The 15,073-nt window shown below is 45.3% G+C and overlaps 1 long non-coding RNA gene across 2 annotated transcripts in view; it reads right to left on the bottom strand.

The window, feature by feature from the left end:
- Positions 1–13,562, bottom strand: part of LOC116461103 (uncharacterized) — a 49,201-nt gene extending 35,639 nt beyond the window's left edge. The window contains exons 1-2 of one of the 2 annotated variants that reach the window (XR_004245984.2): positions 13,319–13,562; positions 10,347–10,404 (exon numbers count right to left, since the gene is read on the bottom strand). This is a non-coding gene — a long non-coding RNA (uncharacterized LOC116461103). The remainder of the gene's footprint in view (positions 1–10,346; positions 10,405–13,318) is intronic. The other variant, XR_004245985.2, reaches the window with a different exon arrangement.
- Between the last annotated feature and the right edge of the window lie 1,511 nt (positions 13,563–15,073).

Raw genomic sequence — 15,073 nt, forward strand, 5'->3', positions numbered from 1 at the left:
ATCCAAGTGTGCAGAGAGTTGCACACAAAACAATAATAACAATAATAATAGTAAAGTGTCTCTCTAAACATCTGCAATTAAGGCATTTGTTGTTAATTGCATTAATTAACCTCCCCCATGAAGCAGCTGGTGAGGTTTCCACAACAAGGAAAAGAGAAAGCCAATTCCCAGAAGTATTGGGTTGGCAGTTTCTCGAGAGCCCATCCCCTGGGTTACCGGCTCCCTGTGCTTTCAGATGGAGGTGCATTCCCACTAAGCTGCCCATCACCCTGGGACGAGGGACCAAAGCGCCCTTCAGCTGGAGCATTATGGCCAAGCTCTTGCAGGCCACTGAAGCCTGATGGGATGGCCGGAGCGTACAGAGAGCCAGTCCTACTGAAACACCAGTCATCGCAACATGAATAATAATAAGAGTGACACTGATTCAGCCCAGTTCTCAAGTCTCCAAAGCAGGAGAACCCAATACAGCAGCCCCTTCCACTATGGTCTAAGGGGTGGCCTCCTGCCCTTTGCAAGACAGGACAGGAAAATTTGGTGGAATCCTGATCCTAAACGTGACTGCCCCTTCCGCAGTGGACTAACGTGATTTTACCATTTTGCAGAGACACACAAATATTATCCCATTCTCACAAGTCCTGGAGACCCCAGGGGCATGTGACTGCCCCATTCTGCAAACAAGAATAACAGCATGACCAGGAGGCATTCACCCTTAATAGCCACATGATTTTCAGGCTCCAGGCTCCAGGTCTCCTGCCCCTGCTCTGTAAGCCACAGAGGATATGACCACTGTCCAAATTTTTTTAAAACCTGAGGTGACATGAGTGAGCCTTTGTTTCCTGCCCAAGGAACTAGATGTCCCAGATTTATCAAAATATTTTTACAAATCTGAACCACAGCTATTACACTAATTCTCCAATTTTGGTACCTTAGCTAACATTAATTGCCTTCCATTAAAAAATTAGGAAAATGTAAAGAATGAAATTTCATGTATTCAGTCAGCAAACAGTTGTGTGTCTAATATGTGTCAGGCATTTCACTAGGTGTTGAAGATCAAACAAAGGCAAAGGAAAAAAATACAGTCATGAAGCTTCCATGAGGAAGAGGACATTAACCAAAGATGCTCACAGTGAAATGTAAAAGTGTGGCCATGCTAAGTATCTGAAAGGAGAGGCATGTGGCGTCACGGGACACATAACATGAGGGAGGCATTTGCAGGGCAAGTTGTGCATATGGGGAGGCCTGGGCAGGCAAGGAGAGGGGCAAGGGCTTCCTGAAGAGGGAAGAGCATAGGCAGAGGTCAGCAGTGGGAAGAACCGAGGCATGATGGGCTGGTGAGATTGGAGAGCAGAGAGTGGTCGGGTAGGGGGGTAGGGAGAGGGGAGTGAAGAGGTGGGCACAGGCCTGACCCAGAAGATCCTTGCAATCCCTGCAGAGACAGAAGACACTGGAAATCCTCTGGGGGGTGTAGGCAGGGGAGCACCAGGACCAGGCTAGTGTTTTGAGAACAGAAGTCTGGCTACCGGGTGGAGAATGCATGCTGGGAGGGTGTCAAGAGGGTGGGAGGCCCAGCTAGATATGAACCCTGACTATGGCAGTGGAGAGAAGCAGAAGGCGGCATCAAGACATAATTGTAAGAAGCAAAATCAATACAATTTGGCAGTGGAGGAGGGACCAGCAATCCCCCCTGGGTTAATGGTAACGCCACTCCCTGTGCTGGGGAAATCCTAGAGGAGGATGCTGTGGTTTGAACACGGTTTGTTTCCACCAAATCTGCTGAAGTCTGATTCCAGTGTGTCAATGCTGGGAAGTGGGGACTAGAGGGAGGTGTTTGGGTCATCGGGTAGATTTCCCATGAACAGAATAATGCCCTCCCATGGGAGTGAGTGAGTTCTCACTCTATTAGTTCCAGCAAGAGCTGCTTGTTAAAAAAAAGCCTGGCACCTCCTGACTCTCTCTTGCTTCCTCTCTCACCAGTGATCTCCGCGAGCCGGGGTTCCCCTTTCACCATGAGTGGAAGCAGCCTGAGGCCCTCACCAGATGCAGAGGCCCAATCATGAACTTTCCAACCATCAGAATCGTGAGCCAAATAAACCTTTTTTTCTTTATAAATTATCCAGTCCCAGATATTCCATTCTAGCAACACAAAATGGACTAAGAGAACAAGTGTGAAGAGCAAAGATTGAGTCAGGTTTTGGACACGAACATGTTAGGTGCTTCTGGACCATCCAAGAAGGGGCACTGAGCTGGAATACAGGCCTAGAGCTCCAGGAGAGATGCCAGGCAGCATGCAAATGTGAGGGTCATGTGTGTGGGGGCAGAAATTGAAACCACAGAAGAGGATGAGATCATGTCGGTGAAAATATGGAGTCAGAAAAAAAGTATGGAATTGCTGAGCCCTAAGCAATTCCAATACTTAGTTTCAGAGGAGAAAATGGTGCAGGAGACTTCAAATGAGAGAAAGAAAGTGGCCAGAGGGCTGGGAGGGGGAAAGCCCAGGGAACGTGACACCCTACAAGTCAGGCAAGGGACTGTGTCCAGAGGAAAGGAGCTTGAGGTGCCACCGAGGGCTAAGGAGAGTGATGACTAGAAAATATCCCTGGATTTGGTGACACAGAAGGAATTGGTAACCTCAGTGAAGATGGCAGGATGGGTAGGGAAAGGGCCAGATGGGTGCAGGGAGAGGCTGAAGAGAAGAAACGGGTACAGTGCTGTTGAAAAGTCTGATTGGAAATGAGGAGGAGCAATTCGGGGCATTAGCTGAATGGGCCTGAGGTGAGGGCAGATTTGGCTTGATTTTTTAATAGAAGAGATTAGCAGATGTATTAAAAGCTAATGGGGAAAACTTGCCCAATGCTACATGTGAGAATTATGCATTTCACTGTACATTTTTACTTAACAGAAAAAGAAACAAAAATGAATCTTGAAATCTGGTCAGTGGTATGCAGGCTGAAGTGTGTAGGAAGCAAGTGTATAATGTCTGCAACCTGCTTTGAAATGCATTTTTTTAAAGTCTTGGTGGGCGGTTAGAAGAATGGACAGAAGACCAGATGTGTGATCCGGCACATATAGCAAATGCCAGTTGTTGCATCTGGGTGGTAAGTGTGTGATTTTCTCTACAATTCTTTCAACTTTTGCAACATTGGTGAAAAAGAAAATAAGAAGAGTCCAGTTGACAGGAAAAGGCTGTTCAAAAGCAAAAAGAAAATAGATGTGGTAAGTTTCCCATGGAGCTGGGAGGAGATGGGGTTGATGAAGACATCTGGCTGAGATAGGAAGGTGAGGAGCTTCACAGAAACTAGAGAAAAAGGAAAATGACAGCAACTCTCCCTACTCAGCCATGATTAATCAAGCAGTAATCCACAATGGCCCTCCCCTGGCATCACTGAGGGGCTTTTGTTTTTTTTTTTTTTTACATAGATAATGAATTTGCAACAATCTCCATGATTTAAGGTAAACCCTACGAGGTGATTCCAAACACACTACTAACCAGGCTAAAATTCTTTGAACTTCCCGTCAGATGCTCTATCAGCCTGACGACTCCCACTAGCCATGTCTTAAGAAAAGATAAGTGAAATGAGTTCCTGCTACATCCAAGCCACTGCAAGTTCTATCGTCTCTTGATCCTCAACAAGCACAAACTTTGGGATCCACAGACTTGAGCTCAAGAGTCCCAGCTGGATCCTTCACTAGCTCAGGGATCTCAGTCTCCCCCCCATAAAATGGGGGCAAGAACCACTCCTGCCTGTCCCAATCACTGAAAGAGTTACATGAATGAGGTCCCGCACACATAAAACCTGTAGGCCCACACTGGGTCCATAGTAACCAGAAAACACAGATTGTTATTTTCCAAAAATACAAAGCTTAAGTGCAATTCATGCACAAGGATGCACTGTTGTCACTCAGAAGACACTTTATAATGTCGAGAGAGCGGCGGTGCTCATCTTTTGAAATCTCTTTTGCTCTCTACTCACATCTCAAGCTGCATGAAAAGTGTCCTTTCTGGTGTCCCTGGTGCCTTAGGTCATGTTGCTCGTCCACATAAAAGCCCATTCGAGAATCATTATCACCCAAGCAGCTTCCAGATTGGCAGCTCATCACTTCTGAAGGGTCCCAAGGCAGCCACAGAGAAGTGCCCCAATGCCTTGTTTGCTTCCTTGGGCCAAAGGTCCACCTGTGGTAATTAGCAAGATTGGTCCTGGACCAGACTCAGTTGGTGTAGCCACAAGACCAAATGATGCCCTTCAACATGCTGCATGGAAAAAGTGTCTCTCTGATTATCTGCTCCCAGATCTGAAAAGCTACCTTCTGTGAGCTCAGTGGAAAACTCCAATTCATTAACTGATTTCAACAGAAAAAGACAATCTCAAAAGGCTTGTTGACAACCACTGTAGCCATGGTGTAACCTTATCCTTATCTTTCATTATTCTGCTTTTATTAGGAAAAGAAAAAAAGGCATTTGTTTTCATGGACATAACCTCACAGAAAGCTTTCATACACAAGATGCACAAGATGAAAAAAATACACTTATTGGAGGAACGCTCGATATACTTGAAAGTGCTAGGAACATCTCCATTCTCTCTGTAGAAGTCACATTTCCTTTAGGATTGTGTAGCCTCAGATATAAAAATGTTGTTAATTCAGTTCATGTGAACCCTTATAATATCCCACTGAAGGCAGACTTTGTAACCGACTGCAGCTCAACCCTGCTCTCAATATAGACAAGACTTGCCCACAGTAGCAGAACTTTCTTCAAACAGAAATATGTGGCAGACAATGTTAATGGGTCCAAGCAACAACACATGGAATGGACAGGCAGTGGGCAAGGGAGTCACCTGCCCCTGCCGTCAGCCCCTCACCTGTATCCCAGCTGACCTAGGAACATAGCAGCTCATGTTTACTATGCCTGTTTCATTTGGCTTGCACAATGGTTAGAGATTTTTGAATTTATAGTTAGCTGCTTATATTTTTAAATCCTGACATTTCTGATTTAAAGAAAAAAAAAACCTGGATTTCCAGCTTTCTCACGAAATATCAGGAACTCTGACAAAATGGAGTCCCAGAGGTAGCACTAAGGGAAGACATAGGAAGCCCTAGACCCCTCAGTGCCCTTCAGCGCCCCAAATTCACCCTCCAAATAAAAGATCTCAGTCTGAAACCCCCTCTTCCAGAGACATTCCTGGCCACACTCACACAGATGCCACCATGGGTCCCTTCCAAGAAAAAATGATGGGGCCCCAACCCCTGCCAAGCTTGAAGGAGGAGAGGAGCTGCAGCCTCCTTTGGACAAGGCCAGTGACCTCTGTTCCACCTGAGTCACCACCAGACGCTGGCACTGCCCACCTGACCCCTGGGAGGAATCACTTTTGAGACCTGGACCACGATGAATGAACGAACTGGAAAAGGACATTGTTTTTATATGGCAATTAACTCAAGATGCAAACAACCCTTATTATTTGTGGACTCCAAATTTTACCAGCTACTCGATAAAACTTATTTGTTGTCCCAAAATCAATATTCCCAGCAATTTCCTGGTCACTCAAAGACACTGGCAGAGTGGGGAGAAATTTGAGTCATCTAGTGCTAAGGATGAACAAGATGACATCCTACCTTCTGGTTCCAGTTCTCATACTGCAAACAAGCAACCTTTTTGTGGTCTATTTAGTGCCATGATTTTCACATTTTTGTGGGGTTTCTTTGGTGATTTCACATTTATAGTGGCCCCAAGCATCGTGCTGCAGTGCTGGCTAGAGTTCCCAGGCATGAGAGGCTGTGAGGTGCCTTACAGAGGAAATCCATGTGCTAGAAAAGCTTCCTTCAGGCCTGAGTCACACCGTTGCTGGTCCTGAGTTCAGTGCTAATGGATTTACACTATACCTCAAACAAGGCATCTGTCAACAGAAACATACATAGAATGAGGTTACGTACGGATCAGTTGACAAAACATGACCAGAGGCCAGCAGGAATCTAACTCTATGCTTCTCCTAGGAGCAACGATTCAGCGTCTACTAGTTCAGTGTTCGTGGCAGCTTTATAGAACACAACTACCATGAGTGATGAGGCTTTAAGTCATTTCTGCCACAGGGGGCCACCAAGAAAGGGTTTACAACAGAAGTGATTTCTCTATGTGGTTTCAGGGGTGCCAAGTTGCAGGGAGGATTCAATGAAAGGGTTAAGAGGAATGAACTGTTTCTTCTGACTCTGGGTGCAGAAGGGAGCAGAAGTACCCCCTGGTCCCAGCCTTGGGGTCAACTTTGAGGCTGCCCTGCCCTTTGACTAAGGCCTCCTTTTCCCCTTCCTACCTATGCCAGGCCCTGTTTTGCTGTGTCTGGAACCCCGTGCAGAGCCCACCTCCCCGTGACTGGTGTTCCCTCCTTCCATGGATGGAGTCTGAAGAACCAGGTCTTTGCACCTACAGGAAGCCCCCAGATCAGAGCTGCCAAGGAAGTTCTATGTCTGCAGAAGGGAGAGGTGCAGGAGTGAATAGATTGTTTTTTATGTCTTCAGGCTTTTTCAGCTTTCTCTTTTTAAAAGACACTAACTCTGCATATAAAATGCATTATCTCTGTATACCTGCTAGCAAGCAGCCTTCCTTAAACAAATCAACCTATCCAGGGCTAGAGTATACCGCTGCCCAGGCTGGGCACTGCACAACCCCAGGGAGGAATAATGCCATTCACATCAGAGTCTATGTGCAGCACAGAGTCCTGACACAGTGGGATATACTGTGAAGCCACATCTTCCATTGCATAGTGTTCTCCTTTGGGAACGTGAATCTAAGTATCTGCCTTCCCCACCCAAGTCAATGGGAAATGGTTTCATTGGCCACCAGATTTCACAGATAATAAAATGGGAGTGTTTTCCCTTTCCTCCAGAAAGACTTTTTATCACCAAGTCACCATCTTACTCCAGCGTTTCTGGAACTCACTACTGTTTTTGTTGGTTTCCAAGCAGCAGCTGGAGACCTCCCTGGACCAACCAGCGCTGGATGCAAACCCAACTCAGGTTAGAACTTAACTCCAGCAAGCACAGCGCTGCCTCCTACAAGCCCCCACATAGCATTTGCCTCCAAAACTAGTTAGGCAGGATCCCATAGGCCTCCCTGTAACAATCTCTCCATGGGAAGGAGGCAAGGAAGGAAGGAAGGAAGGAAGGAAGGAAGGAAGGAAGGAAGGAAGGAAGGAAGGAAGGGAGGGAGGGATGGATCTGCCCCAAAGCTGTTCTTGACCATTTTTTGAGTGACTTCACATTATTTTAAGCTTTATGCAGAAAGTGCAATTGTATTAATATTTCTATCTTGCTATTTCATATTCACTGCAATTCAATGTGTAAAAGCTGCCACAGTGACACTAAGTGGTAAAGAGTCAGTGGTCTTCCCACCCACTAAGTGCATGGAACCAGAACAGAACAGGGTCCTGAGCCCCAGTGCCCAGGGCCAAGTTTCCATTCTCCTACGGACTTCTCTTCTCCTGTTTTTCTCATCATTAAAGGAGAGAGTGACCATGCCTACTTCAGAGGAAGGTTATAAAGATTAAATGACATCATTCAACCTGTCTCAAGGGGCCATTGGGGAAAGTTTTCTATCTATAATAATTGTGTTTCAGTAACCTCACAAGCTAAGAAAACCATCAATGTGGACAGATGAATCCTGAATTCATAAACAGCACCTTCCAGGCAGCAGGAAGGCAGATGAAAGCTAGCTTCCCTCCAGGAACTCTTTGCTCATCCCACCTCTCTAAGTAAATGCTTGGGCCAAGTGCAGTGGCTCAGGCCTATAACCCTAACACTTTGGGATACCAAAGCAGGAGGATCTCCTGAGGCTAGGAGTTTGGGGCCAGCCTGGGAAACATAGTGAAGCCTCTGTCTTTACAAAATATTTTTAAACTAACTAGGCAACTTAGGAGGCTGAGGCAGGAGGACTGCTTGAGCCCAGGCATTCGAGGCTGCAGTAAGCTATGATGGCACCACTGCACTCCAGCCTGGAAAACGCCTGAGCTATCTAGGTTATTAACCACCAACCAAAGGCTGAAATCCAATAGGTCTTTAGTTCTATTTCTTTATCTCCCTCCAGAATGTGATGGAGCTTTTTCCCTGGGGCGCTGGAAGAAGCTAGGGCAGAGAGATAATAGCAGTTGAAGGTGGAGATGCTGAAAAGCATGTTTGGCATGGATGGAAATTTGGCCTCAGGCAGTGGGAATCAGGCCCTTGTTCTGTTCTGGTTCCATGCACTTAGTGGATGGGAAGACCATCAACTCTTTACCACTTAACGTCCCCGTGGTAACTTTTACATATTAAATTTCAGTGAATATGAAATAGCAAGATACGAATATTAATAAAATTGTACTTTCTTCATGAAACTTAAAATAATATTAAATCACTCCAAAAATTGTCAAGAACAGCTTTGGGCAGATTGCATTTTCTCTTTCTTCCCTTTCTTCTGTTAATTTTGCATATTAATTTTCTTCTTAACTGTTTAAAATGTGCTGCTATTTGATGACACAATTTTCAAGAGAAATGAGAGGCTGGGAAATGTTTCCTGGTGTGGCCACCACCTAGGAAGACAGTTGGCGCCACAAGAGCGTGTGTAGGGGAAGTTCATGGGCCCAAGGGTTGACCTACTGGAGCACGCAGCCACGCACCCATGCCGGACTCAAGGAGGGCATCACACATGGAGGGGGCAACACAGACCAGGATGTAAAGCTGGGAAAGTGCAGGGCGTGTCTGGGGGCATCCAGCTCAAGTGGCTGTTTGAGAATTGCTTGTGCTATCGGACGGAGAGGTCACGCACATGGGACGCGAGAGGATCGCGGGTCATAGACTTGGAGCCAGAGCACCAGAGCCCACGGAGAGAGGAGCACAACACCCAGGCCCCTTACCACGTTCATTCAAGCGAGGTGAAGTCCCTCTGGAATGGCTCATGCACCCGGCTCGTGGACAGGAGTGGGATGGCGTGGCTGAGATGGAGATAGGAGGGAAGCAAGGGGAATGGGAAGATGGCAGCCTTGAAGGCCACTCCCAAAGAAAGGAGAGCAGGATGAGAAAACCCCAAATCCACGTAATGCCCTAAAGTGCACTGGGGTCAGCTAAAGCGATGCAGATTGAGGAAGAGGCTCCGAGTCAGTAAGACCAGCACCCAAGATTCCTCTAAAGAAAGGCACTGAAACTCCATGGCCCCTCATCAGTGTTTGAAAAGATATTTGGCTGCACTTATACTTTAACATGTCCCATAACGTGCCCTGAGATACCATTTTTCACTTATCCAGTTGGCAAATAACATAACACTCAGTGACTCCGGTGCTGGTAGAGGTGAAGCAGATCACACAAGGGTACAAACTGGCAAGGCTTCCACAGACGGCAACTTGCAGTTCTTTTTAAAAAACCCTCTGAGACAGGAATTCCACTATCAGGACTGTATCCTACATGTGTCCCCACATATGCACATAATGACAGTTGTACAAGGCTACTCATTGTGGCACTGTTGTCATAGCAAATATTGGAACCAACCAAGATGTCCTTCAGGTGGGGACTGGTTAAATAAATAACAGCTCATCCACATAATGGAATGCCAGGCAAAGGGAATGAAGAAATCTGTTTCTTCATAATGACATAATCTCCCATTATTTAATGAGAAAAAGGGCAGGCTATGTATGTCAGGTACAATTATTGGTGGTTTTTGAAGGAAAAATGAGAAAGAGAAAGAAACTTTTTTTTTTTTTTTTTGCTTATGCATGAACTATCTGTGGAAGTATACAGAGGACGCTGATTACTTTGGTTGGCTCTGCGGGGAGAACGGTGCAGCTGGAAGATAGAAGAATGAGGAAGATGAGATCCAACACCTTTCTGTTATTGAATTTTGAACCAGGTAAAAGTTTTATCTATTTTCTAAATAAATATAAAAACAAAACCCCAGGCCCTGAATACAGCTTTAGGTGAAAACAATGATCCCAATTCCTACCCCTCACCCATACCCAGCCTCCTATCTCCCTCTCAGCCGTGCCATCCCACACTTCCCACCCCTCACCCATACCCAGCCTCTTATCTCCCTCTCAGCTGTGCCATCCCACACTTCCCACCCCTCACCCATATCCAGCCTCCTATCTCCCTCTCAGCCACGCCATCCCACACTTCCCACCCCTCATCCATATCCAGCCTCCTATCTCCCTCTCAGCCATGCCATCCCACTCCTGTCCAGCCTTTTCCTTCCATCCCAATTTTATAAAACTTCCCTTCACCTCACTCCTTTGGCGGCATGATTTCTAACACTTCACAGTTTTACAAGCTTTTGCATTTCAGATTTGAGTCTCTGACTTAAATCAAAAGCTGGAAATGTTTCTTATAGAAAAACTCACATATATGTACAAAGTATTCTTGTAATGGGAGATAAATGAAAGCCATCTAAATGTCCATCTGTAGGGGAGAAAAATCAAACAAATCAGGTTATTTCCGCACTGCACAACAGCATGCAGCAGTAAAACAGTCAGACCACTTTGTGTTTTAAAACCTCAGGCTGGGTGTGTGGCTCACACCTGTAATTCCAGCACTTTGGGAGGCCAAGACGGGAGGATTGCTTGAACCCAGTAGTTCAAGACTAGCCTGAGCATCGCAGGGAGATTCTGTCTCTACAAAAAATTAGCCGGGCATGGCAACTGCACCTGTAGTCCTAGCTACTTCGGAGGCTCAGGTGGGAGGATCCCTTGAGCCCAGGAGTTCGGGGCTGTAGTGAACTGTGCCATTGCACCCCAGCCTGGGCAACAGAGCAAGACCCTGTCTCAAAAATAAATAAATAAAATAAAAATAAACCTTATACAATATATTTTCAGACTTTATATAGTACATAAAAATATATTATCAATATGAGCATAAACTTTATACAAACATTGTATAAAGTATATAATTAAATGTATATTTTTATATATTTATATGTTTTTAAATATTTTTACATTAGTAAATATAAAATATATACACATATATGTCATACAAGATATATTTTATGCTTATGTATAAGTCATAGACTTCACATGTGCACATATAATATATATTTCTACTTGTCTACATCTCTGTGTAACATATAGAAATGAATATATAATATACATATATATCATTTGTAAATGCATAGGAAAGGAATGGAAATGTTCTCTAGGGGTGTAGTAAGATCGGGATGATAAAAGGAAATGCAGGAAAGCTTGAGATTGTTACTGTATGAACCTGCATGGGCTTGTGTGATGTTTTTAAACAATAAAAATTAAATTAACCGTCTTTTGGTGCCTGGCATGACAAATGTCTGCCACTAGAGGGCATTAGAGATCGCTAAATATTTCCCATGATTATCTTTGAGGGAGGGGGCGCGGGTGCAGGAGATTTGAGGGAAGCTCCTTTACCTATAAGGGTCCCTTTGCACGCTAGGGGACTGGGCCCTGAACCTGAACTTTCAGTGAGGGTAAAGCTTGCCTGGAAGCCCGGAGCCCTTCTCTCTCCGCTGCCTTGAATGGGCCCCTGCGGCCATTTGGGGTGGGAGTCCTTTATCCAGCCCACTCCATTTTGCCCACCAGTTTCGCCCACCAGCCCTGGTCTGCGGGACGCTGCTCCGGTGTGGAAGGTGGAACTGGCATCGAGTGCATTTCAGTGAGCTCACCTTCACTCCTTATTCCACATGAATGTTCAACGGGGAGCCCTGAGACATTCGAGGGGGCCGTTTGTGACTGCTCAATTATAGTGGAGACTTCTTCGCATTTGGGGGAGGAAGAGGGAAGCTAGAATTTCTGAAATGCTCAAAATTCAGCCCGAAATGCATGTCGGTGAACAACCACTTGCTAATTACCTACCCTAGACCCTAACTCTCTGACACGTAATCATAGAGCATTATCGCCTGGTTTAGTATGAGCGGAATATACAGGAACCCAGAGTCAGTCAACGTGTAATGTTGTGCCCGGAAGTTTACTGAGCATTTTTCACCAGTATGGAAAACCACGGCACCATGACGCCAAGCCGGTAGTGTCTGAGTCACTGGTCCTGTGCTCCAGGCTTGGCCGGGCTCTGGGGCTGTTCGGATCACATTCTTACAAGACAAACACCAGGATACTTTATTACATCTTTTAGAGAACTTGTGCCCAAGCATTTACCTATCGAATATATGTGTGTGTGTGTGTGTGCGCGTGTGTGTGCGTGTTTACCAAAAGTTACCTTTTTCAACTTCTCTTTTGTTTCTCCTTTATATTACAGAAAGAACTTTTTTTAATGATGCATGTAAGTAGATTATACAATCTGTGAATTTCACTTCAAGATAGGACAGGAAGCGTTACAAAATATTCGTGGTCTCCAAAGTGATGCTGACACCTCATGACGACTAAGACCTTTGGTTGCCGTTGCCTCAAATAATTTCCTCCTAGAGCAGCAGTTCTTCAACTCAGCTACACATTGAACTATGTGGGAAGCTATTAAAAATACAGATTCCTGAACCCCACGGCCTTCATGATCTTGTGAGCATTTGGGCCAAGTTCAGTGCTGGTGCTCTTGTTCAGATGGATGTAGCTGGTGGTGCAGAGATCCGTGAGCTTGCTTTTACGGGACTTTCTGCTGTTGTTGATCTGGGATGCAGTCAGAATACTAGGGCTTTCTTAAAGTTCCCCAGTTGACTCTAATGCAGCCAAATTTGAGAACCATTCTCTGCTCAATACCTTCAAAAATGGAAAACTAACAACCTCTCACTCAGTGCCTCCCCAGGTATGACGTGCAGACCAGCAGCATCAGCATACCTGGGAGCTTGTTAGAAATTCAGAATTTAGGATCTATCTCAGACCAGCTAAATCCAGATCTTGGGATGTAGGGCCCAGGTACCTGTATTCCATTCCACGCCTCCACAACATTGGCCTGCTTTTAATTTAGCTTTAAATTACAATTTTAAAATGGAATTAACCAGAAGGCAAGGGTATACAGGAAATATTTTTTTAACACTTCTCACGTAAACTCAAGTCTTTTATTCCTTTTTCAGGGGTAAAACAGGCTTTTCCATTTACAAGCTTATTCATGAGTTGCAAAAATTCCCTCCCTTCCTCCATGCTTTTGTAATCCTTACATTTCGCCATTTAGTCTTGGGGGCCACAATCAAACAGAAATCATGAGGGCCCTTTCCTCTTGCATCTGTAGTGGCGACCTTTGCAGCAGACAGTAACTGCTCCAGATCTGTCAAATAAACGCAAGTACCTGTATTTCTAAATCGCCTCCCAGTAATACATTCTCATACTGGAGTTTTTACTTTGGCATGCCCTAATCCTTACACGAGCACGAATTCCTCTAAATCCCAGCCTGAATTTGTTTAACTTACCAGAGAAGGCTTGCCCATTGAAGACTGGTTCTTCAGCCACTGCTTTTCATTCTCATACCAAACAAGCGCATTTTTAAGAACTCGCGAGAGTCTTGCCACTCTTCAACAGAGAAAGTCATGTCCAAATTAATCCACAGTCAGGAGCACCTCGTGCTGCTTTTATATATCATTAAAGTCCTGTAAAAGCAAGCTCACGGATCTCTGCACCACCAGCTAAATCTATCTGAACGAGAGCACCAGCCTTGAACTTGGCCCAGATGCTCACAAGATGATGAAGGGCACCCCTCCTCCAGCCTGTTCTTGTCCACTCTCCCAGGGAGGCTTAGTCCTTTGGCACAAAAGCAGTGGTGGCCATTCATTCCTTGCCCTAGTGAAGCCAACTTCCTCCACATTCATTCTGCCCATCAGCATCTGATGCCCCCACAATGGCAAACACTGCAGGGGGCCAAAGTCTGACTCCGCAAGGAGGCAGAATGCCAGGTCTTCTGCAGTGGTGCCCTCGAATGGCCATCTCTCACTGCCCGGGGTTAGCCTACATTGAGATCAATGATTAGCAGGTAACTTGTGAAACCCACCCCTAAAAGTCCCATTGCTCCATCTTAGCTCATTTGGGAAAACAGTTTTTCCAACACTTCTTATATAAACTCAAATGTTAGATTCTTTTTTTGGATTTCACAGATAGGACTAATAATTGATCCACTCATGTAGATATGAATACAGTGAATTGCACATAGTAGGCACTAGATTATTTGTTAAAGTGTTGAATTAGGCCAGACACAGTGGCTCACACCTGTAATCCCAGCACTTTGGGAGGCCAAGGAGGGCAGATCACTTGAGGTCAGGAGTTCAAAACCAGCTTGGCCAACATGGCGAAACAGTCTCTACTAAAAATACAAAAAAAAAAAAAAAAAACTTTGCCAGGCGTGGTAGTGGCACACATCTGTAATTCCAGCTACTAGGGAGACTGAGGCACGAGAATCGCTTGAACCCAGGAGGCAGAGGTTGCAGTGAGCCGAGATCGCACCACTGCACTCCAGCCTGGGTGACAGACTCAGACTCTATCTCAAAAAAGAAAAAATGTTGAATGAATACATGTATGTGAATATACTATATGTATGTGTACATGTGCATCTATCTATAGCTGTATCTCCATCTATATGTTCATGGATCTATGTATCTGTATATCTACAGATAGACTGCCCCACCTGACCCAACAACCAGTCCAATAAATGAGCCCTTATTCTGCGCTGCCAACCAGCAGACATCACAGCATTCCTGACATGTCTCACTGAGTCCTCACACAAAGCCAAGAAATAGCTATTATTCCTGAGGTCTCATAAAACCATCTGAGAAATGTGTAGCAGAGAATCAAAGCCATGTATGGCAAAAAAAAAAAAAAAGGCACTGGTGCAAAGATTTCCAGAAGTACTGGAGGAGCCATGGGCCACCTGAGAACTATTGACTTCACAAGCTCAGATGCAAGGGAGAGAAATTACCTGGTGTAGGGGAGGATTAGACCTTGGCCACCTGGATTCAGTTTCCAGTTTGCCAGGGCCTCAGCAAGTTCTTCCTTTTATGCACCTGTTTCCTGGTAAACTCCCTACAGCAGCAGAGAAGCTGGTGGGGCTTGGAGGAAACTGTGAAAAACAGGGACAATGAAAACAGTCCTTTGTATGACACATTTGGCCCCTGTCAAGAAATACAAACGGGGAACCTAGCTTAGGAAAAGCAAGACGTCTTCATTTATTTCCTCAA

The sequence above is a fragment of the Hylobates moloch genome, unplaced genomic scaffold (genome assembly GCF_009828535.3).
Source record: "Hylobates moloch isolate HMO894 unplaced genomic scaffold, HMol_V3 SCAFFOLD_21, whole genome shotgun sequence".
In the NCBI taxonomy this organism is placed as follows: Eukaryota; Metazoa; Chordata; class Mammalia; order Primates; family Hylobatidae; genus Hylobates; species Hylobates moloch.